The following is a 20,688-nucleotide window of genomic DNA, read 5'->3' as shown; positions in this document are numbered from 1 at the left end:
AGTGGCCACAGGACTGGGAAATGGCAGTTTTCATTCCAATCCCAAAGAAAGGCAATGCCAAAGAATGCTCAAACTACCGCGTAATTGCACTCATCTCACGCGCTAGTAAAGTAATGCTCAAAATTCTCCAAGCCAGGCTTTAGCAATACGTGAACCATGAACTTCCAGATGTTCAAGCTGGTTTTAGAAAAGGCAGAGGAACCAGAGATCAAATTGCCAACATCCGCTGGATCATGGAAAAAGCAAGAGAGTTCCAGAAAAACATCTATTTCTGCTTTATTGACTATGCCAAAGCCTTTGACTGTGTGGATCACAAAAAACTGTGGAAAATTCTGAGAGAGATGGGAATACCAGACCACCTGACCTGCCTCTTGAGAAACCTATATGCAGGTCAGGAAGCAACAGGTAGAACTGGACACGGAACAACAGACTGGTTCCAAATCGGAAAAGGAGTACGTCAAGGCTGTATATTGCCACCCTGCTTATTTAACTTCTATGCAGAGTACATCATGAGAAACGCTGGGCTGGAAGAAGCACAAGCTGGAATTAAGATCGCTGGGAGAAATATCAATAACCTCAGATATGCAGATAACACCACCCTGATGGCAGAAAGTGAAGAGGAACTAAAAAGCCTCTTGATGAAAGTGAAAGAGGAGAGTGAAAAAGTTGGCTTAAAGCTCAACATTCAGAAAATGAAGATCATGGCATCCGGTCCCATCACTCCACGGGAAATAGATGCAGAAATAGTGGAAACAGTGTCAGACTGAATTTTTTGGGGCTCCAAAATCACTGCACATGGTGATTGCAACCATGAAATTAAAAGACGCTTACTCCTTGGAAGGAAAGTTATGACCCACCTAGATAGCATAGTTAAAAACAGATATTACTTTGCCAACAAAGATCCGTCTAGTCAAGGCTATGGTTTTTCCAGTGGTCATGTATGGATGTGAGAGTTGGACTGTGAAGCAAGCTGAGCGCCGAAGAATTGATGCTTTTGAACTGTGGTGTTGGAGAAGACTCTTGAGAGTCCCTTGGACTGCAAGGAGATCCAACCAGTCCATTCTGAAGGAGATCAGTCCTGGGATTTCTTTGGAAGGAATGACGCTAAAGCTGAAACTAATACTTTGGCCACCTCATGCGAAGAGTTGACTCATTGGAAAAGACTTTGGGAGGAATTGGGGGCAGGAGGAGAAGGGGACGACAGAGGATGAGATGGCTGGATGGCATCACTGACTTGATGGACATGAGTTTGAGTGAACTCTGGGAGTTGGTGATGGACAGGGAGGCCTGGCATGCTGTGATTCATGGAGTTGCACGGAGTCGGACACGACTGAGCAACTGAACTGATACTTCCACCAGGGCTTCCCAGGTGGCCCAGTGGAAAAGAATCTGCCTGCCAATGCAAGAGACATGGGTTCAGTCCCTGGGTCGGGAGGATCACCTGGAGGAGGAAATGACAACCCCCTCCAGTGTTCTTGCCTGGAAAATCCCGTGGACAGAGGAGCCTGGCAGGCTACATACAGTCCATGGGGTCGAGAAAGAGTCGATCGTGACTTAGCAGGTAAACAGCAACAACGCTTCTGCCAGTGATGCTGTGCTAAGATGCGTCAGTTTCCGACTCTTTGTGACTGCATGGACTGTAGCCCGCCAGGATCATCTGTCTGTGAGGTTTTCCAGGGAAGAATAGTGGAGAGGGTTGCCATTTCCTACTCCAGGGGACCTTCCCGACCCAGAGATTGAACCTGTGTCTCTTATGTCTCCGGTATTTTTTTTTTTGGCTGCTCTGGGTCTTAGTTGTAGCATGTGGGATCTAGCTCCCTGACCAGGGATCGAACCTGGGCCCCCTGCACTGGGAGCTCAGAGTCTTAGCCACTGGACCACCAGGGAATTCCCCTGTCTCCGGTATTGACAGGGGGGTTCTTTACCACTAGCACCATCTGGGAAGCCCCCCCAGTGATGCTGCCACCATTTGATACATTTTGTCTTATGTGACAGGTTAATGAAGCCCGCAGTTGTTCCTGTTACCCCACATGCCCAGGGTACACTGACAACCAGTGTTTGTTTAGGGCCACCATGGACAGATCTGTTGCCAAAAGCTTTCCACTAGTCCTGAGACATCCTGTTGTTTCTGTCGTCCCTTGGCAGACAAGGAAACTGACTTTGGTCGGGAAGGAAGGGGTCTGGCCATGTGAAGAGAAGCCTGTACAGGAGCTAGTGTAGAACGCTTTTCTTCCCCACACAGATGCTCTGAGGTCGACTTTATTTTTCCCACTTCATAGATGAAAAACTGAAGCTCAGAACGATCGTGTAACCTGGCTGAGGTCATGTAGCTGGTGAGGGGCCGAGCTAGGGTTTGCACACAGTCTGAATTGGAAACTCAGGTTCTTCCCACCCTACCCGGTGCCTGCCTCCCCTGCCAGAGGCCACCTGCCCCTTGCTCCCTTCTTCCCTTTGTAACTCCGCACCGCCGTCCTCTTCTTCAGTATCGCCTCCGTCACTTTGCCCAGCATCTGAGCCAGTGGCCCAGCTGAGTCTATGCTGGGCTGGGTGTTGTGAGCTGGCTCGGGAGTGCCGCATTGAGAAGAACTGCTGTTTCAGGTACCTGGAGGGTTAATAGACTTTAAAATATTTGTGACAAACTTTAAACACACAGTTACACACCCACATCTATGTACATATGTAATGTGTGTGTATATGTATATGTGTGTGTGTGTGTATCTGTATTTTATCTCCATAGAAGAGAGTTAAACTCTATCACTCTAGCATTTCAAATATACATTTTTTAAGCATTGCTTTTTCAGTGTGGGGCTTCCCTAGTGGCTCCAGCAGTAAAGAGTCTGCCTACAATGCAGGAGATCTGAGTTTGATCCCTGGGTAGGGAAGATCCCTTGGAGAAGGGAATGGCAACCCACTCCAGTATTCTTGCCTGAGAAACCCCATGGACAGAGGAGGCTGGCAGGCTACAGTCCCTGGGGTTACAAAGAGTCAGACATGACTGAGGCGACTGACACACACGCAGTGTCATTACTAGTTTGCATCGTCCCCCTCATTTATCAGGATTCTATTTGCATATCGCCGCATTTCTCTGTAGTCCTTACATGCTTGCCATTTGTAAGGACTGTGTTCCTGTTAGCACGCATAGAATCCTTGGTTGCCCATGTGCGATAAGCTCTTGTGGCCTGCTTGGTGGTTTTCTGCTATAAAGAGGTTTGTTATGCCATAGGAAAATCTGTCCACCCTGGAGCATATGTCCTTAATGAGTTAATTGTCATCCCAGACAGGCTTTGCGGAACCTAGAACAGTAGAATATTTTATAGCCCATTCTGTGCATTATTGCAGTGTTTTGTTTTTAAGCACTTTTCAGCGCTTTCCTGAGTTGTCTTTAGACACAGCCTGGGGTGGATACTCCCTGGGCAGATAGGGTGACGCTCTTGAGCTTGGTCTAGAGCCAGCGCTCAGTGAACATGGACCAGATGGAACTCTTTCTTGAAGCTCGGAGCACCTGTGGAAAGCTGCTGTTGACCCGGGATCAACCGGTCTCTGCAAAAAGCTGAGGGAGGCAGTATGGTACAGTGGTGAAGAACATGGCCTTGGAGTCCTAGCTCTGCTAATAAGTAGCTTTGTTATCTTGGAAACCACTTCTGGTCTTTTCCTTCACCTGTAAATCGTGGAAATAGTATCAGTACCTACCTCAGTGGGTCATCAGACGTAAATGAGGTATTGTTGGTATGGTATTTAGAGCCATGTTAAAGGGAGCTGTTGGTATTGACTCAGGTTCGTGTCTCTCTTGGATCTCTGTAGCTCATGGCCCTCCTTTCCTCCCAGAAATAACTCTCCTGCTTTTTAGATGCCTGGGGCAAATACTGTTCTATGCATAAATGATGCTCTTCATTATGGAAATGTAAATGACTGTCACAAAGCTTTTGGAGGGGAAAAAACCCTGAATTTTCTCGAGAGAAGAATAACCATGATACATCTTTAAGTAGAATATCAGCCAAACAGCTTATTTTGAGAACAAGTGGTGATATTACCTTGGTTGTATCCAGGGGGAGAGTGCAGTGTGGTTAATTAATTAATGTGCCCAAAGTTTGCAGTTTATGAAGGGCTAGCCTATTTATTCTTTCTCCCAACAATCTGAGGGGGAGGGTTTCTCCATCATGACCCTCATTTAATGGATCAGAAAACCCCGACCCAGTGAGGCTTCTCCTGAGTGGAGGGGTCTTTCCAGGGAGCCTCAGCTGGCCCAGGCAGCGCACTTTTAGGTGTTGGGTTATCTGAGTGGGATTTGATGGGATCCTAGTCGCTCGAGGATGGCATTTCGCTTTGGCCGAGAGGACTATCTGAGGACCCACATAAGCTAGAAGGAAAAACCCAACAACGAACTCGGCACTCATCATCTGGGAAAGGGCTGGACACTGCTGTTAGGCAGTTATTGGACCTGTGAAGAGGAAAATATCAAGATCACAACTTCACAGCGTTCAGTTCTTTGAAACGTCAGATGGAGCCCCAGGACGGCCGTCAGGTTTAAAGTGCTCCAGAATTAGATTAGACTGTGATTCCATGGTGTGTACTCATGTTTCTGGTTATGAAATGCTTCTTGCGCTTATTTTCCTTGATTGGCTGAGAAACAGCCTTGTTTCTGCTGTTACTTGATGCATCCAAGTTTCTTTTTCATCCTGGTTGTCTTTTGTTTTCTGTCCTGTTTCAGGCCTTTAGACAGCAACGAAACAGATATTCAGGGATGCGCAGCTCTGGAGGCCCCGACTGTGGGGTCCGGGGTAGGGGTGGGGATGGGGGTTGGGGAGGGTGGGACCGGCCCCAGGAGATGTGGCCACAACTCACGGGGCAAGCAGTGAAGGCAGGTGAGTTAAAGATCAGGAGCAGAACTCAGTCTGATCGTGTCCCGTGCCTGCGGAAGCAGTGGGCCCACCTGTGAGTCCTCATTGAAAATATCTGAAGTAATCTTGGTGGAGCTTGGCCTTTTTTTTCTTTCATGTTGATACACAGCAGTAATCTCTTACAAAGCAACCTGCCCCTAGGGTGACGCGTTCTGTGTAGACTGGGTTAACAAGTTCCTGGTGCCCAGGAATAGCTGATACTGTGTCTCTCTCCAACTCAGTTTCTGGTGAATGTATGTACGTGTGTGTGTATTTAAGTATATGTAATGCATTCCTGATATTCTGAGTTGATTTAGACCAGTGAGTCTCAATTCCATGGTAGACACTGGGGTTGGGGCGGGGGCACATGCATACTTAGGGGGATTTTTTCAAATTAAATGTCTTCCATTCCCTCCTCCATTGCGCTAGACCCCAAGATGGGGAGGAATGGCTGAGTCATCTGCGTGCTCATGTTGCCTAGGATTCTCTGGCACAGCTCCCCTCTGCCCCACCCCAAGGTGCATCTGCCCTTTGAGAGCTGGGATTAAGAAGGTGCTTAGGGCTGGCTGGTCGGTTGTCCCACCACAGGCTGCTGCTCGGAGCTGGACTGACTGAGGCTGATGATTCCAACCTGGATCTGCAAAGGAACCCCAGGAGCCAGGGCACCATGTTCAGCATTTCAAAAGGCTTCACAGAATCTACACCTTTACCCAGGAAAAGGGCACACAAACTACCCAGAACATCAAGTTTCCTTGCTTTTGTTGGGAATTGCAAGTCTGTATGGTTTCATGCCAGTGCCAAGTTCTCATTGGCTATGAATGACATAATAGGAATTTCTGAGACAGGATTGGTCTGACTTTAGACATTGTTACTAGAGCTGGCATCAGACATCATTCCCCAAACTGAACATGCTCAATACCTTTAGAATGAGATTGACCTTGAATACGAGTGCCCTTACTATCTAAATTAAGCAACTGATTGTTTCTTGTTTACTTAGCTGTGCTTATCATTATCTCACCTGTAGCAATGATTTGATTTCATAATATTATTATGAACCCTTTGTAAATGTGGATTGTTGGGTAAAATTTGGATCCGTGTTGAAATGGAACAATAGTACATGGAATCGATCAATTACTGTTAAACATCATCTGTTAGAATCTTGTGGCCAGCCTGGGGAAGAGACAGAAAAAAAGGTTAGTAAAACAGCAGTTTCTCATTTAGTGCCCTCATTTTAAAAATGATCCTTTTAACCAGCTTTGCACTAAAAGCGAAGATAATTTACAGTGAAGCACTGACTATTAATACTTAGTCTCCATAGCCTCCTGGGATCCTGTTGGTTGTATGTACTTTTTGCGTAGATATGTTTGATGTATACACATCATACCAAATTCTGCTTTTTCACTTTGTATTATGATGTATAGACCTTCCCAGTTTTCTGCTTTGCTCCTGTGTTTGTCATTCTTAATGGTCACAGCTGCCTGAAATAAACCTGAGGTCAGACCAGACAGTCTAGCTCAAGTGATTGAGAAGTCTGTCTGTTTGATCTTTGGTACCATGGCTGGTGGGGTCAACTCTGCCCAAGTCTGTGTGGGTGAAAAAGATGTGCTCATGCTTGCTGGGATGCTGAGGATAATAACTTACATATGCTGAATGTTCTTTTCTTTTTGTGTATGTTTGTTTTTTTAATTTTTTAGTGGCACCTCATAAGGGATCTTAGTTCCCTGACCTGAAATCGAACCTACTCTGTGCATTGGAAGCACAGAGTCCTAACCACTGAATCACCAGGGAAGTCCCTTGAATGTTATTTCTTAATTTTCCCAGCAGCTCCTGTGAGGCAGGCACTATTATCACCATTTTATTTACATATGAGAAAAAAGAGGCTTTTTGCAGTGACTTGTCCGCAGTCACATGCCGGCAGGAAGCAGTGGGCCAGAGATCCGAAGCTGGGTCTCTTCAGTGCCAGAGCTCTCTACCAGGTTTTTCTGTGCTCCACGGGGCTCATTCAGTTCTCAGCTCACTTCAGCAAACTAACCACCTTCCACCTTAATCCTCACAACAAATACTTCTGTTAATGTGTACTCGAGTCACAGAGGCTTAATATTAAAACAATACGAAGTGAATGCTGCCGGCAAGCAGGAGCCCCGGAGATGCTCCCATCCATGTTAGGCATTTGCTTTTGGGGTGATTTTGGCTATAAATAGCTTTTTTCCCCCTGACCTTAAAACCTAGTCCCCCAGAGAGCGGCCACCAGATTCCTACACATGCTAAAATTAGACATTATCTGTGTGCCCTGCTCCAGTCTGTAGACACGATAACAAGTTTCCCACCTTCTCCCTGCTGCCGTTTCCTGTGGCAGTGCTTGGGAGTCCTTGCAGCGGTCCCTCCTGCCCGCAGCGGTCCCGGGAGGAGGCGTTCCTCTGTCACCTGGACTCCTGTGTGTCTGGGGCCCGCAGACCCAGTTCCTCTGTACTTTCCCAGGAGCTTGCTTCTGTTGAATGAGAAAACTTCACACATGAATTAAAGCACTCATGTCCTTGGGCGGGATTGGAAACTGGAGTTCAGACTCTAGAAGACTTCTTGGGGCAGAGGGGTGAAAAGTGTCTGGATTTACCCCCTGGGCCTTTGGCTTCCTAGTCTCTAAAATTGCCTTTTTCTGGAGCGTGGCCCTCATTCTAGGGTCCTGACATTATCTGAGCTCAGAATGTGTTTTTCTTTTGTTCAGTTGCTAAGTCATATCTGACTCTTGGTGACCTCGTGAACTGCAGCACGCCAGGCTCCTCTGTCCTCCACCACCTCCCAGAGTTTGCTCAAACTCATGTCCATTGAGTCGGTGATGCTATCTAACATCTCATTCTCTGCCACTCCCCTTCTCCTTTTGCCTTCAGTCTTTTGAGTGAATTATAAATAGTGGTTCTGCACAGTTTGGAAAACTTGTACCATAGAGGTTATATTGTGGACTGCGTAAGTTTTGTGGGCCTATGAACCTATTTCCCATTTTTTTTCCTTCAGGATAAGTGGATTTGGAACTTTAGACATTTGATTTACTGATGAACTTTTGGAACTCGGTTTCCTTTTGGTTGAGGATTCACTTTCTTTGGTTATTTTGGTGGTGTAAATGTTGTAGGAGGTCACCTGAGGGACTAGAGCTGTCCAGAAGGAAGTAGGGGTTCATTTCGGGCGTCACTGCTTTCATGGACTATGCTAGGATTTGACAAGTCAGAGGAGAGAGGGGAAGGCGTGTCCAGTAAGAGGTGCTTCAGAAGTGGAGGTGGAAGGAGGATGGTTTGCATGTGAGCCAGTGCCTCCTACACCCAACCAGAGTACTGGGAACACTTTATAGTAACTGGAAATAAGGTTGAGTAGACAGAGGGGTGGAGAAGGCAATGGCACCCCACTCCAGTACTGCCTGGAAAATCCCATGGATGGAGAAGCCTGGTAGGCTGCAGTCCATGGGGTCACTGAGGGTCGGACACAACTGAGCGACTTCACTTTCACTTTTCACTTTCATGCACTGGAGAAGGAAATGGCAACCCACTCCAGTGTTCTTGCCTGGAGAATCCCAGGGACGGTGGAGCCTGGTAGGCTGCCGTCTATGGGGTCACACAGAGTCGGACACAACTGAAGTGACTTAGCAGCAGTAGCAGCAGCAGACAGAGGGGCTGGGGCATATTGGGTCCTGAAGGCCAAGGAGATTAGATGAGACACAGAAATGTGATAGGATTTTGAGCAAAATGGTGACATGATGAGAGAGGTATTTTAAAGAAGACTAGTCTGGTAGCTGAATGCCATGTAGGCTGGAGACTGGGGCAGGGGGTGAAGTCAGAAAGAAATGCTGAGGTGTGAGGTGGGACTCTTCAGGACTTGGAGAACTGAAGAGAAGAGATTTGGAGGGTAAAGAAGAGAAGACTCTTGACTGGGGCCTCGGTTGGAAGAGCAGTGGTTCCTTGATGGATGGGAGGGACTTAGTGGGCGAGGGTGGGGTAGGCAGGAATGAGATGGGTCCCTTGGGTTTAGAATTAGACTTCTTTGGTCCCAGATAGAGTCTCTGTGTGGGTGGAGAAGAGATAAGAATGGGTAGAAGAAGAATCTCTCTCCAGGGAATGGGAATAGTGATTGGTGTGGATAGATGGATATGGGAGACAAGATAGCAACTCATACTGCCTTCCTGGTGAGTTGTGGGCAAGGCCATGTGCCCAGACAGAGAAAGGAGGGAGACAAAATTGGAGGGCTGGATGGGAGACAAGGCCTGGAACCACAGCAGTGGGGGGGCTCTGACTAGGAAACCAGTGCGCTCATTCAGGAATTTCCTGGAAACAGCAAGGACATAGGGCAGGTCTGCATGCCACAGCCGCCTCCTGGCTGGGGTCTGCAGCAGCCATGTCTGCACTGCCCCCAACCCTCCCAGCTCCATACCCTCCCTGGCTGGGGTCGAGATCCCTGGCAGCAGGAGCACCTCTGGCCCTGGTGTGGATGTCTCACAGGCAGAGAGAGCAGTGCTGATGATTTAAAGAGGGTGGTGCAGATGGTGGTTTGTTCTGAAAGTACAGATGGTAGTTTGGCCTTGAAAACGAGGCCAGCCCTTCTCTTACTTTGGTCTCCTCTTCATTGAGGAAAAAAGCCAGGCAGAATAGAAGGCGGATGGTGTTTTGTGAGAGAGGCAGGGAGTTGTGTCCCTGGGGGTCTCTGCAGGGCACTGTAGAAGTGAGGACAGTGGGAACGTGGAGCTGGTGTGGGATGAATCCACAGGAGGGAGGAGCCAAGAGGTTGCGCTGGAAGGGACGTCTGTGCCAAGTAAGAACAGGAAGTGGTGGGGTAGAGAGCCTGACGGGAGTTGTCCTTAGCACAGCTGGCGCAGAGGCAGCCCTTTTGTGCAGTGTGGCATTGGGGATGCGGGGGTGGAGGGCGGGACGGATAAGGGATGCCTGAGGAAGCCAGGCTGACACATGGCCTCTGTTGCCACAGCACACCCAGGTGCTGCTAATCTGCATCACGTTCTTAGCGGACTCAGCCCGCTCTCCACCTGTAACCAGAGATAAGGGATGTTTCTACAGCTGCGCTAAGCAAGACAAGTCCGGAAGGTCTAGAAGTGTTTGTTAATGTGAGATGAACTGTGGCAATATTATTAGAAAAGTATTTGGACTTAATTGCCTTAGGCACATTAGTCCAAGTGTACTTAGCTTGAGCACTGGCCAAGAATTTCTCTGGTGCAAAATGAAAAAGTAGGACTCTAAGGAGGTTCTTTTCCATGGAAATTGAATTATAGACTCATAGACTGATAAAATTTAGAGCTTTCTGGAAAATTCCCTAAACACAATGGAAGACACTCTCTCCCCTTGCCCCTGGTTCACAGTGAAAGAACCCAAGGTCCTAGGAGGTGAAGGGCGTGAGCCCCGTCACTGTCATTTGAAGGTTTTGGTCCTCCTCAGGGCTCCTAGCCTTGCTGCCTCATGGCTTCCCTTGGTCTGCGTTTTCAGTGACTGATTCCACTACCAACTGAGCAGTTGTCAAAATCTCACACTGCAGGGTGGACTTCAGGGCCGGCTTGTATCACAGGGCTGCTGCTAAGTTGCTTCAGTCGTGTACGATTCTGTGTGACCCCATAGACGGCAGCCTACCAGGCTCCCCCGTCCCTGGGATTCCCCAGGTAAAGAACCCATCTGCCAACACAGGAGATGAAGGTTTGATCCCTGGGTAAGGAAGATCCCCTGGAGAAGGAAATGGCAACCTGCTGCAGTATTTTTGCCTGGAAAATTCCATGAGCAGAGAAGCCTGGCAGGCTACAGTCCATAGTGTAACAAAGAGTTGGGCATGTCTGAGCAAACACACGCACAAGGAAATAATTGGAGAAGCTGTCAGAGGTAAGGATAGCATCATAATGTATTACAGCATGTGTGTAACAGCAAAAAAAATTGTAGCCCGTGTTGAAATGGTTCCGTTATATTCATTTCATAAAACTTCAGTCGTGTGTGAAAGAATCTGTTGCCTTGAGGAAATACTTACATACAAACAGTTAACATTTTTTAGAAATGCTTGCTCTGTACCAGGAACCATGTTCAGTACTTTTTATAACTTGTTCTGTTTAATCTTCTGAATTGTCTTTTGTCATTCCCATTTTGCAAATGGAGAAATGGAGGCTTGGTTAGAGTAAATAAATTTGCTTGAGGGTCAGATTCCTACCAAGTTAGTAGAACTGAACACAAAGGTCTTGCAGATTCCTAGATTCTAGATTACTTTCCAGATGCTAGGTTACTTCTTAAGTATAAAAACAGATTACATACATACGTACGATGTGACTCATTTTATAAAAATGAATCTTTCTGTGTCTTAGTTTTCTCATGGGTAAGGTGTAGGGCATGAGTGGCTAATATTAATACAATTAGATATTCTGAAATTAATGTTTTATTATAAAAATTTACATACACTTAATACATGTAATCCCCCCCACCCCGAGATGATGAAAGTATTTGGAATTACCTAATTAATAGGATTTGGAAATACCTAAAAAGTAGAAAATAAAAATTACTGGTAAGCCTGTTACATGGAGAAAACTAGCATTAATCCCCCTCCAGTCCTTTTTTTGCCTGGTGTGTGTAGGTGTGAACATTATTGAGGTACTTAATAGTTACTGCAGAATTGGTTTCAGAGAACTTTTTGCTGATTATGTGCCAATATAATAGAGGGTTTGTCTCAACATACCCTTGACATCATCCCATGTTATATTTTAATGATGAAATTTGTGACCAAAATTGTTTCATTGATTTGTTTCTTGATTCTTTGTTGGCCTTTTGAACTTTCGGGTGAATTGGCTGTTCCTGTACTTGGGAAGTATCTACTGATGATGTCTTCCTAAAGTTGACCATTGAAGACCTTAAGCAAGACTATTTGAAAGTCCTTAAAAGCAGAAGTTTCACTCTGCCCATTGGAGTACGTTTTTCTTACAGGGATGAACTCGTGGTCTGTGGTTAAAACTTGACTTCCTGACCATTTGAAATTGCCTTTAAGGTTTGACCTGGTGGTCCAGTGGTTAAGACTCTGTGCTTCCACTGCAGGGGGTGGAGGTTTGGTCCCTAGTGAGGAACCCAAGATCCTGCATGCCTCACGGCATGATAAAAAAATCACTTAAAAAAAAGTTTGATTTTAAAATATAAGGAATGATTGGTGAAATGTATACAGGACTTCTCTTATGCAACTTCCTGAGAGTCTATAATTATTTCAAAATAAAGTTTTAAAAATTCAAAGAGTATTAAAACTTGGGCTCCCTCCTGTAACTGAGCTTGATAACTCTTATAGGAAGGGCCCATGGACAGAGGGAAGGAGCAATATATGACAACAGACCGAAAGCCAAACATTAGTTAGGAAACTGCTTTTGTTGTTGTTTTTCATTTGGAAATAATCTCAGACTTTAAATGGTTGTGAGAGTTCCCTGGCAGTCCAGGGGTTAGAACTCTTGAACTTTCACTGCCGAGGGCCTGAGTTCAGTCCCTGGTCAGGGAACTAAGATCCCACAAGCCATACAGTGTGGCCATAAATAAATCAGTTCAGTTCAGTTCAGTCGCTCAGTCGTGTCCGACTCTTTGCAACCCCATGAATCACAGCACGCCAGGCCTCCCTGTCCATCACCAACTCCCGGAGTCCACCCAAACCCATGTCCATTGAGTCGGTGATGCCATCCAGCCATCTCATCCTCTGTCGTCCCCTTCTCCTCCTGCCCCCAATCCCTCCCAGCATCAGGGTCTTTTCAGATCAGTTAGCTCTTCGCATCAGGTGGCAAAAGTATTGGAATTTCAGCTTCAACGTCAGTCCTTCCAGTGAACACCCGGGACTGATCTCCTTTAGGATGGACTGGTTGGATCTCCTGGTTGCACAGATGAAAACAGAATAAGGAACTCCATTTACTCTTTGTCAGATTCACCCCCTTAATAACCTTTGACCTGATGACCCCTTGAAAAATGTGCTCTTTTGTGACCACAGTCACTACCCTCTGTTCATCCTCCTGGATTTTCAGCACCACAGTCTTCCAGGTTCCAGGCACTCACCTGAACAAAACTATTTTACATCCAGGTTGCAGACTTCCCAAGAACCTACAGTGGTTCTGTTTCCTAAGATTTAAATATAAATCCAAGCACTTAGGCTTCAGAGGCGTTGAGCAATTGATTCCCTGCCTCTGAAATCAAATATTAATCTTCCTGCCGTGCCTCTAGAACAGCCCTTCAGCTGCAGCCGACCCAGTCGTTTAGCAACTGTCTCGTTCTATCTTGATTGACTTGTTTTCATCCCAGTGCCTTTCCGTATGCTGCTGTTCCACATCTGGCAGATTATTTTGTTCACATCACTTCCTCCTAAGTCACATAACATGGTTTTTCTGCTGAAAAAAAAATTCCTTCTTTATTCTATTTAACACCATCTGATCTGGGCATATCTATCCTGAGTTTTCATTACTTCAGGGTGGTTTTGTTTTGAACTTTCATATAGATGTCATCATGTGACATCTCTTGTCTCCTTGAGATCTCCCCACCCCCGCCCCCCCATGGATGGCATCGGGATTATCTTTTATAAACCTCCGTAGGCCTCATGTAGTTGTGCCAAAGGTGTGACCTGGTTTTGAAAGAGTTGCTGCATTTGGATTTCATTACCAGAACCATCCAGCAATCTATAAAGCAAAATTCTCATCACATTGATGCTTCTGAACCCCTTTTTCCTTCAGGGATGTGGCCCTCTTCCCAGGTGGGCCTTCCTCATAGTAGGTGTAAAAGTCTGTGCAGTGGGTGCAGAGGGTGAAGCTGTCCTGTGTTAATCGTATCAACCTTTGGGTTGTCTTGTTCTACTAGGTTGGAAGAGACTTTGAGTCAGTCTGGGAACCTTAATAACTGATGGCATAGGAGTTCTAGGTTTCTCACAGTCAAGGTCTAAGTGCCTTGTGAGAATGCCTGTGCTGGTAGTAGAGTACCATCTTTTCTCTTTCTTCTCTCTCTTTAAATGAAGCTGAGGCTAGCACTAGTTCATTATCTACAATGTCAATATTGATTTTTGTTTGTAAGGTGGAGTATTAACAGATTAGAATCTGCTGGCTGCTGGCAGTTCTCAGCTGCTTCATTGAATTTAAATGAATCAAGGGATGACTGTTAAGATGTACTTGAGATTTTTAGGCTAAATCAGACCTGCCTATACTTGTTGTTCTTGACCAGATTCACCACTTCCTCTGCAGCATCAAGGTGGGAAAAAATGAGTCCAGAGGCCCTTCTCTACTTTTCATAAAACCAAATCCTATTAAAAGCTTGCACAGATAAGAGATGTTACGACAGCCTCTGCAGTACAATGCAGCTTGACTCTCTTCCTCTGCCAAGAGATGCTTTGGAATTAAGACTGTGGACTGACACAACCCATGCTAGCAGATGGTGCCCATACATCATATGTCCAAGTGCAAGCTCGTCCAGAGACAGCAAATGTCTTAATGGGCCAAATTTTACAAAATTTTCACAATGATCTTGAAGGATTAGGGATGCTCCTGAGAAACGAGGCATGTGCCAAACCAGGCTTGCCTCTCAAGATGCTGTGTAACTGTGCTCTCGACATCTGGAGACACGTTTAATTTTCAGTCACAGTTGCTCATTTCCCTCCTCCTTTTCCTTCCTCCAGCACTTCCTCTAACCTAGCATATGACTGAGAAATTAATAATAATGATGTGGATAATAATAATGGCTACATTACTGTTTGGCTGTTATAATGTGAGAGGACCGAGGAGATGAGTTGCTGATGAGTGGGTGGCCTGGAAGGAACTCTTCTCTTTTCATGGCTCTGTAAGATCCTGAGATTGAATTGTTTCAAATACAGCTAGAGGCAGGAAGGGCAGTTATTAATAGCAAACTAGTCCAGAAAACTCACAGAAAACAAACCTATCAGATTCAGAGAGGTTGTTATATCCAAGTTAATAAATGCCAACAGTGAGCCTTGAAAGAGTTCTTCATTTTTCATTGTACAATCTGATTTATTGTTGATTGGCTTTTCGTGGACTAATTAATGATGATAAACTTTTTGAGTGACTAGAAATAATACAAATTTCATGGATGTTTGCTATTCTAACTGACTTCACTGAGGTTGATATCATGGAGCTCGTGAAATCCATGGGAGGGCATGTTTGGAGGGCAGTTGGCTACCAGCTTGTAGAGGCCTTTGTTTTTTCGGAATTCAGGTTAGATGGGAGCCACTGATTTGTTCCTTATTTTTAGACTGAATACACTATGATCCTGCATCAGTGCTGGGGCGAGAAACCCTCATTAGAGGCTTTCTCAGTCTTAGAGCTATGAACATCTTTACAAGGCGTAATAACTTTACTGGAGACTTACAGTGAAGACTTTAATCAAGACCCATCCCCAGAATGGTTCAAGATACTCTGCTTCCTTGAAACAGGCCTGACTAAGGTTCAGAGAGCGTTTGGCTCTAAATAACTTCCCTACCCGCTGAAAGTATGAGAGTGTAAATGAATGCGTCTGCATTTATTATCTTAGAAGATAACCACATGGCGGTATAAACACTATAGAACAATGTGAGCTTTTTGAATTTTTTTAGCCAGCATAAGTGGTTCAGAGTATTATATTATTTCACTCTAAAGTTACGACTGGTGAAATTAAAGTTATTTTTAAATTATTGTTGTTCAGTTGCTCAGTCGAGTCTGACTCTGTGACCCCATGGACTGCAGCATGCCAGGCTTCCCTGTTCTTCACCATCTCCTGGAGCTGGCTCAAACTCATGTCCATTGAGTCAGTGATGCCATCCAACCATCTCATCCTCTGTCGTCCCCTTCTCTTCCTGCCTTCAACCTTTCCCAGCATCAGGGTCTTTTCTGATTAGTCAGCTCTTTGCATTAGGTGGCCAAAATATTGGAGCTTCAACTTGAGCGTCAGTCCTTCCAACAAATATTCAGGGTTGATTTCCTTTAGGATTGACTGGTTTGATCTCCTTGTAGTCCGAGGAACTCAAGAGTCTTACGGTAAAATAGGAATAACTTAAAATTTACCATCCTCTTTTCCCAACTCAGTAGGGAAAGTACATTCACATTGTTATGCAGCCGATCTATAGACTTCTTTCATCATACAAAGCTCTATATCCATTACAAAACAACTCCCTGCTTCCTGCTCCCCCACCCCGGGTAACTGCCATCCTACTTTCTGTTTATTTGAATTTGAGTACTTTAGATAGCTCACAAAATGGAATCACACAGTATTCATCTTTCTGTGATTGGTTTCCTTCACTTAGCTTAATGGCCTCGGAGCTTTCAGATCTAGGTGAGGGCCATTTGCCTCTGGTTCACCTACTCCCAGGGAGATGTAGCCCTTTGACATCCCAGCTCATTGGGGAACGCTCTCCAGTTAGGGCTCCACCTCAGCTAGCCCCGAACTACGATTTCTGCTCAGAAGATGAATAAAATGAAGGTTCCAATTTGGCAGAATCATCCATTGTTTTGAGGGCAAGAGCAGCTTCTGTAGGGCTCATCTCTCTGAGGTTCTTTCTTCCTTCTGGCCTTGTGATTCCTCTACTCAGTTGTTGAAGCTTCAGTGCTTTTCAGTTTTTTAAAAAAATATATTGATTTCACTGTTAGTTGTTTTCAGCAGAATGGTGGACCTGAAAAATAGAACCTGTTTTCCCAGACACCAGACCTCTGGCCTCTGGTGTTGATCAACATCGCCTCGCTCTTGCACCCCCATCCATTCTGGGGCTGGATGGGGTTCATATTTAGCATACTTTGCTCATGACCAGATCAGACTTTTGTTTAAACATACCTCTGGCAAGAAATCATCCTAACTGACAGTGGAAGCTTTAGGCCCTCCCCTCACAAGACTCAAAATCAGTGTTAAAACCCAAGGTCTTGTGCTGGTGGCTTTGGAAAAAGGAGACCTGGTGAGAGAGAAATGACCTTTATTGACATTTCAGTTCCTGAGAGCTTGAGAAAAGGTTGTCCTCGTTTATTTATTTTGAGTCCGGTTATAATTGAGTTGAGATAGTAGAGGGCAGGAGGCTACTTTTTTACGATGCTAGATTATCAGATGGATAACGAATTCTTATTTCCCAATCCTGCTGGTCACATGCTAGCTGTTGAGAACCATGCTCTCAGCTCCTGAGAGAGCAGTTCATGCTGGTGCATGGAGGGCCATACCAAGGCCAGGACAAGCAGGAATAACAAGCGTGCATGACATGCTTGAGGAGGCAGATCGCTATGGTGGCGAATCAGGACATGAATGTCAAAAGCCCAAGTCTGACCGGCTCCCCACCCACTCCTCGTTCAGTGCTGTGTCCTTGGCGCAGTCACGTCAAGTTCCGGACAGCAGTCAGGTGGTTTTCCCCTTGACCTTGGCTGTAGGAAGGTCAGTTTTACTGGTTCCAGCTGCCCACTGATGAAGGATGGAGGGGGTGGGGGCGGGGCTTGGAGGACTCCCTAGGAGGAAGAGGGAGCAGCCACGTGGTGATCAGGTTTGTCTAGAACCCAATCCAGGGCCTCTGGTTCCAGGACACAGAGTTATCCAGCAGTTTGGGTCCTTGAAGCAATCTTTGTTTATCTGACCTAGCCCCCTCATTTGCAGATGAGCAAAAAGGGCTGTAAGATTTTCTTATTTTTAAAAAGTTGTAGTGCTGCTTTAGCCTCATGTGGCTTGCTTTAGTAAAACCTAATTTGGGAGAGTTTATTCCAACCCTCTGAAGCCACTGCTTGAGCCTTAGAGAAAGACGTTAGCAGTGGTGAGCCACACTAGCACCTAGCTCTTGAGGGGGTGCTCAGGCCCATTTGGCTGACACAGGCCACTCAAGATGGCTGTTCTCTTGCTCTCTGTACATCCCCTGCTCTACCAGTGCCTGCTTCACATACACCTACTCTCAGGACTGACCCACCTGCATATTTGCCCCAGGCCCCAGCTAGTGACTGTTCTTATCAAAATGGGCCGTAAGGGGCATGCCCCGCTGCTAGATCCCCTGGTTACCAATGAGCAAACCTGATGTCACTTCCGCCTATAACTAGCAATCTCCCCTTCCCTTTGGCAGCAAAGACTGCTGCCATGTCTTGCTCACCACACTGCACATGGTGGATATTGCTCCAGAACCTTGCTTCAGACATGTAAACTCCCCCATCCAGTAAACCATTGATGTCTCCGTCACTGAGTCTGGGCTGTTTCTTCTTCGGTCTTGAAGCTGAGCGAGTACAGCATTGTAGGCCTGCAGGGTGCAGCCCAACAAGTTTTTAAGACAGTCTAGTCAGAGATCAGCTGAGGTTCCTGTCAAGTCAGGAGGCCCGACTGTGTGTTGGAGGGTTGGGCAGATGGGCCCCTAATGGCCCTGTCTGGTTGCTGAGACTACAAGCTTCTGGAAGCACTATTGTTGGCCCTTCTGGACTGGGCCTCACTGGGCCTGTAGGGTGGCCCAAACCATCCTACCTCAGCTCCAGAAGAGCCTCTCCACTCTTGCTCCCCAGATGAGTCCCTTACCCTGTTCAGCCCCTGGTCATGCTCTCTGTATTTGCACCTGTGCCCACTGTCACTTTCACTTCAGCCTTAGAGTAGCAGAGCCTTTCAGATCATTCTTTATGTTATTAAAGCTATTGAAATAGCTTATTTTTCAGCCTACTGAGAATTATCAAAAACCAAACTTTCTTTTTAAGTTACCTCTATAATCTTATTTTAAAATTACCCTTGTAAAAGTGAAAGTGGCTCAGTCATGTCTTTGCCACCCCATGGACTGCAAGTCCATGGAGTTCTCCAGGCCAGAATACTGGAGTGGGTAGCCTTTCCCTTCTCCAGGGGATCTTCCCAACCCAGGGGTCAAACCCAGGTCTCCCGCATTGTGGGCGGATTCTTTACCAGCTGAGCCACAAAGGAAGCCCAAGGATACTGGAGTGGGTAGCCTATCCCTTCTCCAGCGGATCTTCCCAACCTAGGAATCAGACTGAGGTCTCCTGCACTGCTGGCGGATTCTTTACCAACTGAGCTATCAGGGAAGCCCCTATAAAAGTAGGTGACCGTTAAAATGAAAAATGTGTTTTGTACTTGGTATTTTTCTTCTTCCTAAGGGAAGGTAACAGGGAAGGATTGTCCTGGACCCGCGGCTGTGTCTTTCTAGCTTACTGCCAGCTCCTGGATTTGACTGTTTTGTCTGATCAATAGAAATCATTCTTTTCTCTTGGCTCCAATGGAGACAGGAGAGCCTGAGGATCATGAAGGAGCTTGGACAAAACTCTGTTGAAAAAGGTTTTATGAAAGTAATTTCTCAATCGGTAGTTTGACATGTATCTTTGTTGTGACCGGGCTCTTGAACTGTAGTTCTTGCCATCACTGGATTATTTCCTGTTTCTAGGAAATAGTTTTTCCTGCCCTCCCTTTCCTCCCCAGCCTGATTTTTCTCCCTCATCACCTCCAAACAAACACAGGTTTACTTTTTCTCTTGTTTTATAGTCTTAGCTACTAGCATTTTGAACCTGAAAGTTTGGTAGAAGACTTAAATATAGGAGTGCTTCAAATTAAAGGAGCAGGCAGCATAATGTTGACTCTCTGGCAGAATATCAGGGTAAGTATCAGATTGGGTTGTGTACAATCACCTGTAAACATAAACATAAGAGTTTGAGATTTGGAAAGTCTCAAAGTCATTGGTCCCTCATTTGACAGATGAAGATTCTGAGACCCAGAGAGGTCCTGGCTCGTTCAAGGTCCCACCAAGTCAGCTGGAGAAGGATCAAGTGTCAGAAGCCTTGTTTCCTGGCCCCAAGGCTGCCCTTTCCTCTCTTCCGTGATGCCACGCTCATGCCGGCCCTCACCCCCAACACCCACCCTCCGCCCTGGACGTGGAGAATAGACCCCTGTGTGAGGACACACCATGCCCACGCTCATCTTCATGCCTTCGTCCCTTCTTTCTAATCAGGCCTGTCCTGCCATGGCCTGCCGCCAGTTTAAAGGAGCAGGCAGGTGTCCTGCCTCCCATGCTGCTCACCCTCCTCAGAAGGCCTGAGGTCACTCCTCAAGTGCATCGCAGCTACTCTGATAGTCATGCTTTCCAGATGGTGGCGTTCATTTCCTTCTGGTAGGACCTGTCTTGATGCCTGGTTTTCTATAAGTGGGCCTCAAGTGAATGGGGAGTGGGGGGCGGTGCCATGCACTGGGTGTCACAGGTAGGCTTGGCTTCTTTTGCTTTGCTGCCCAGCTTTTTGGGTGTCTCTTATCTCTACAGCGACTAAGCAACGTCGCCTCTGTGTCTCTCACCCCAGCTCTTAGCAGAGTTCTCAGTTGGTGGTAGGTTTCAGCATTGAGACTTCATTTTCCTGCCCTTGGATTCAGCTGAAAATATAACTTTGCTTTATCTTGAAGTCTTAGAAATGGCCATGTCTTCATGGCTGCCTAAATACTCTGGCCTTAGGATACCTACCACTTGGGAAATAAGCCAGCCGGTCCCAGCAGTGAGTTTTCAGATGTCCCTTGCCACCCTTGGTTACTCTGCTACTTATTTGCAGTGGCAGGCTATATGAGCATTGGTGGGAGACGCAAGCCAAATAATTGTTAGGATTGCTGTGAAAATTGCAGTGAAAGCCATAACCCTCCAGGATTCGCTTTTTATAGCCGGAAAGCCACTGGTGAAGTTTTTGTTCCGAGATCCTCAAAATCGCCAGGATGCTGCATTTTATCCTGTGGGAGTTCTGAACTAATGCTGGTAACAACTGTCGTGCAGGTGTTTCAAGCCTTGCAGTATAGAATTACTGATAGAAATGGGCCAGTTAACAGGGAGGAAACAATTACTTAGATGTTGTGAAGGAAGACAGGTTGTATGGCATTTATAACACGGG

The 20,688-nt window shown here is 46.2% G+C and overlaps 1 protein-coding gene across 1 annotated transcript in view; it reads left to right on the top strand.

The window, feature by feature from the left end:
* TEX2 (testis expressed 2) overlaps window positions 1-20,688 on the top strand; it is a 110,693-nt gene that overhangs the window by 21,628 nt on the left and 68,377 nt on the right. The window lies entirely within an intron of this gene.

This window comes from Capricornis sumatraensis, chromosome 8 (genome assembly GCF_032405125.1).
Source record: "Capricornis sumatraensis isolate serow.1 chromosome 8, serow.2, whole genome shotgun sequence".
NCBI classification, from domain to species: Eukaryota; Metazoa; Chordata; class Mammalia; order Artiodactyla; family Bovidae; genus Capricornis; species Capricornis sumatraensis.
This window is presented reverse-complemented; position numbering and strand designations above follow the sequence as displayed.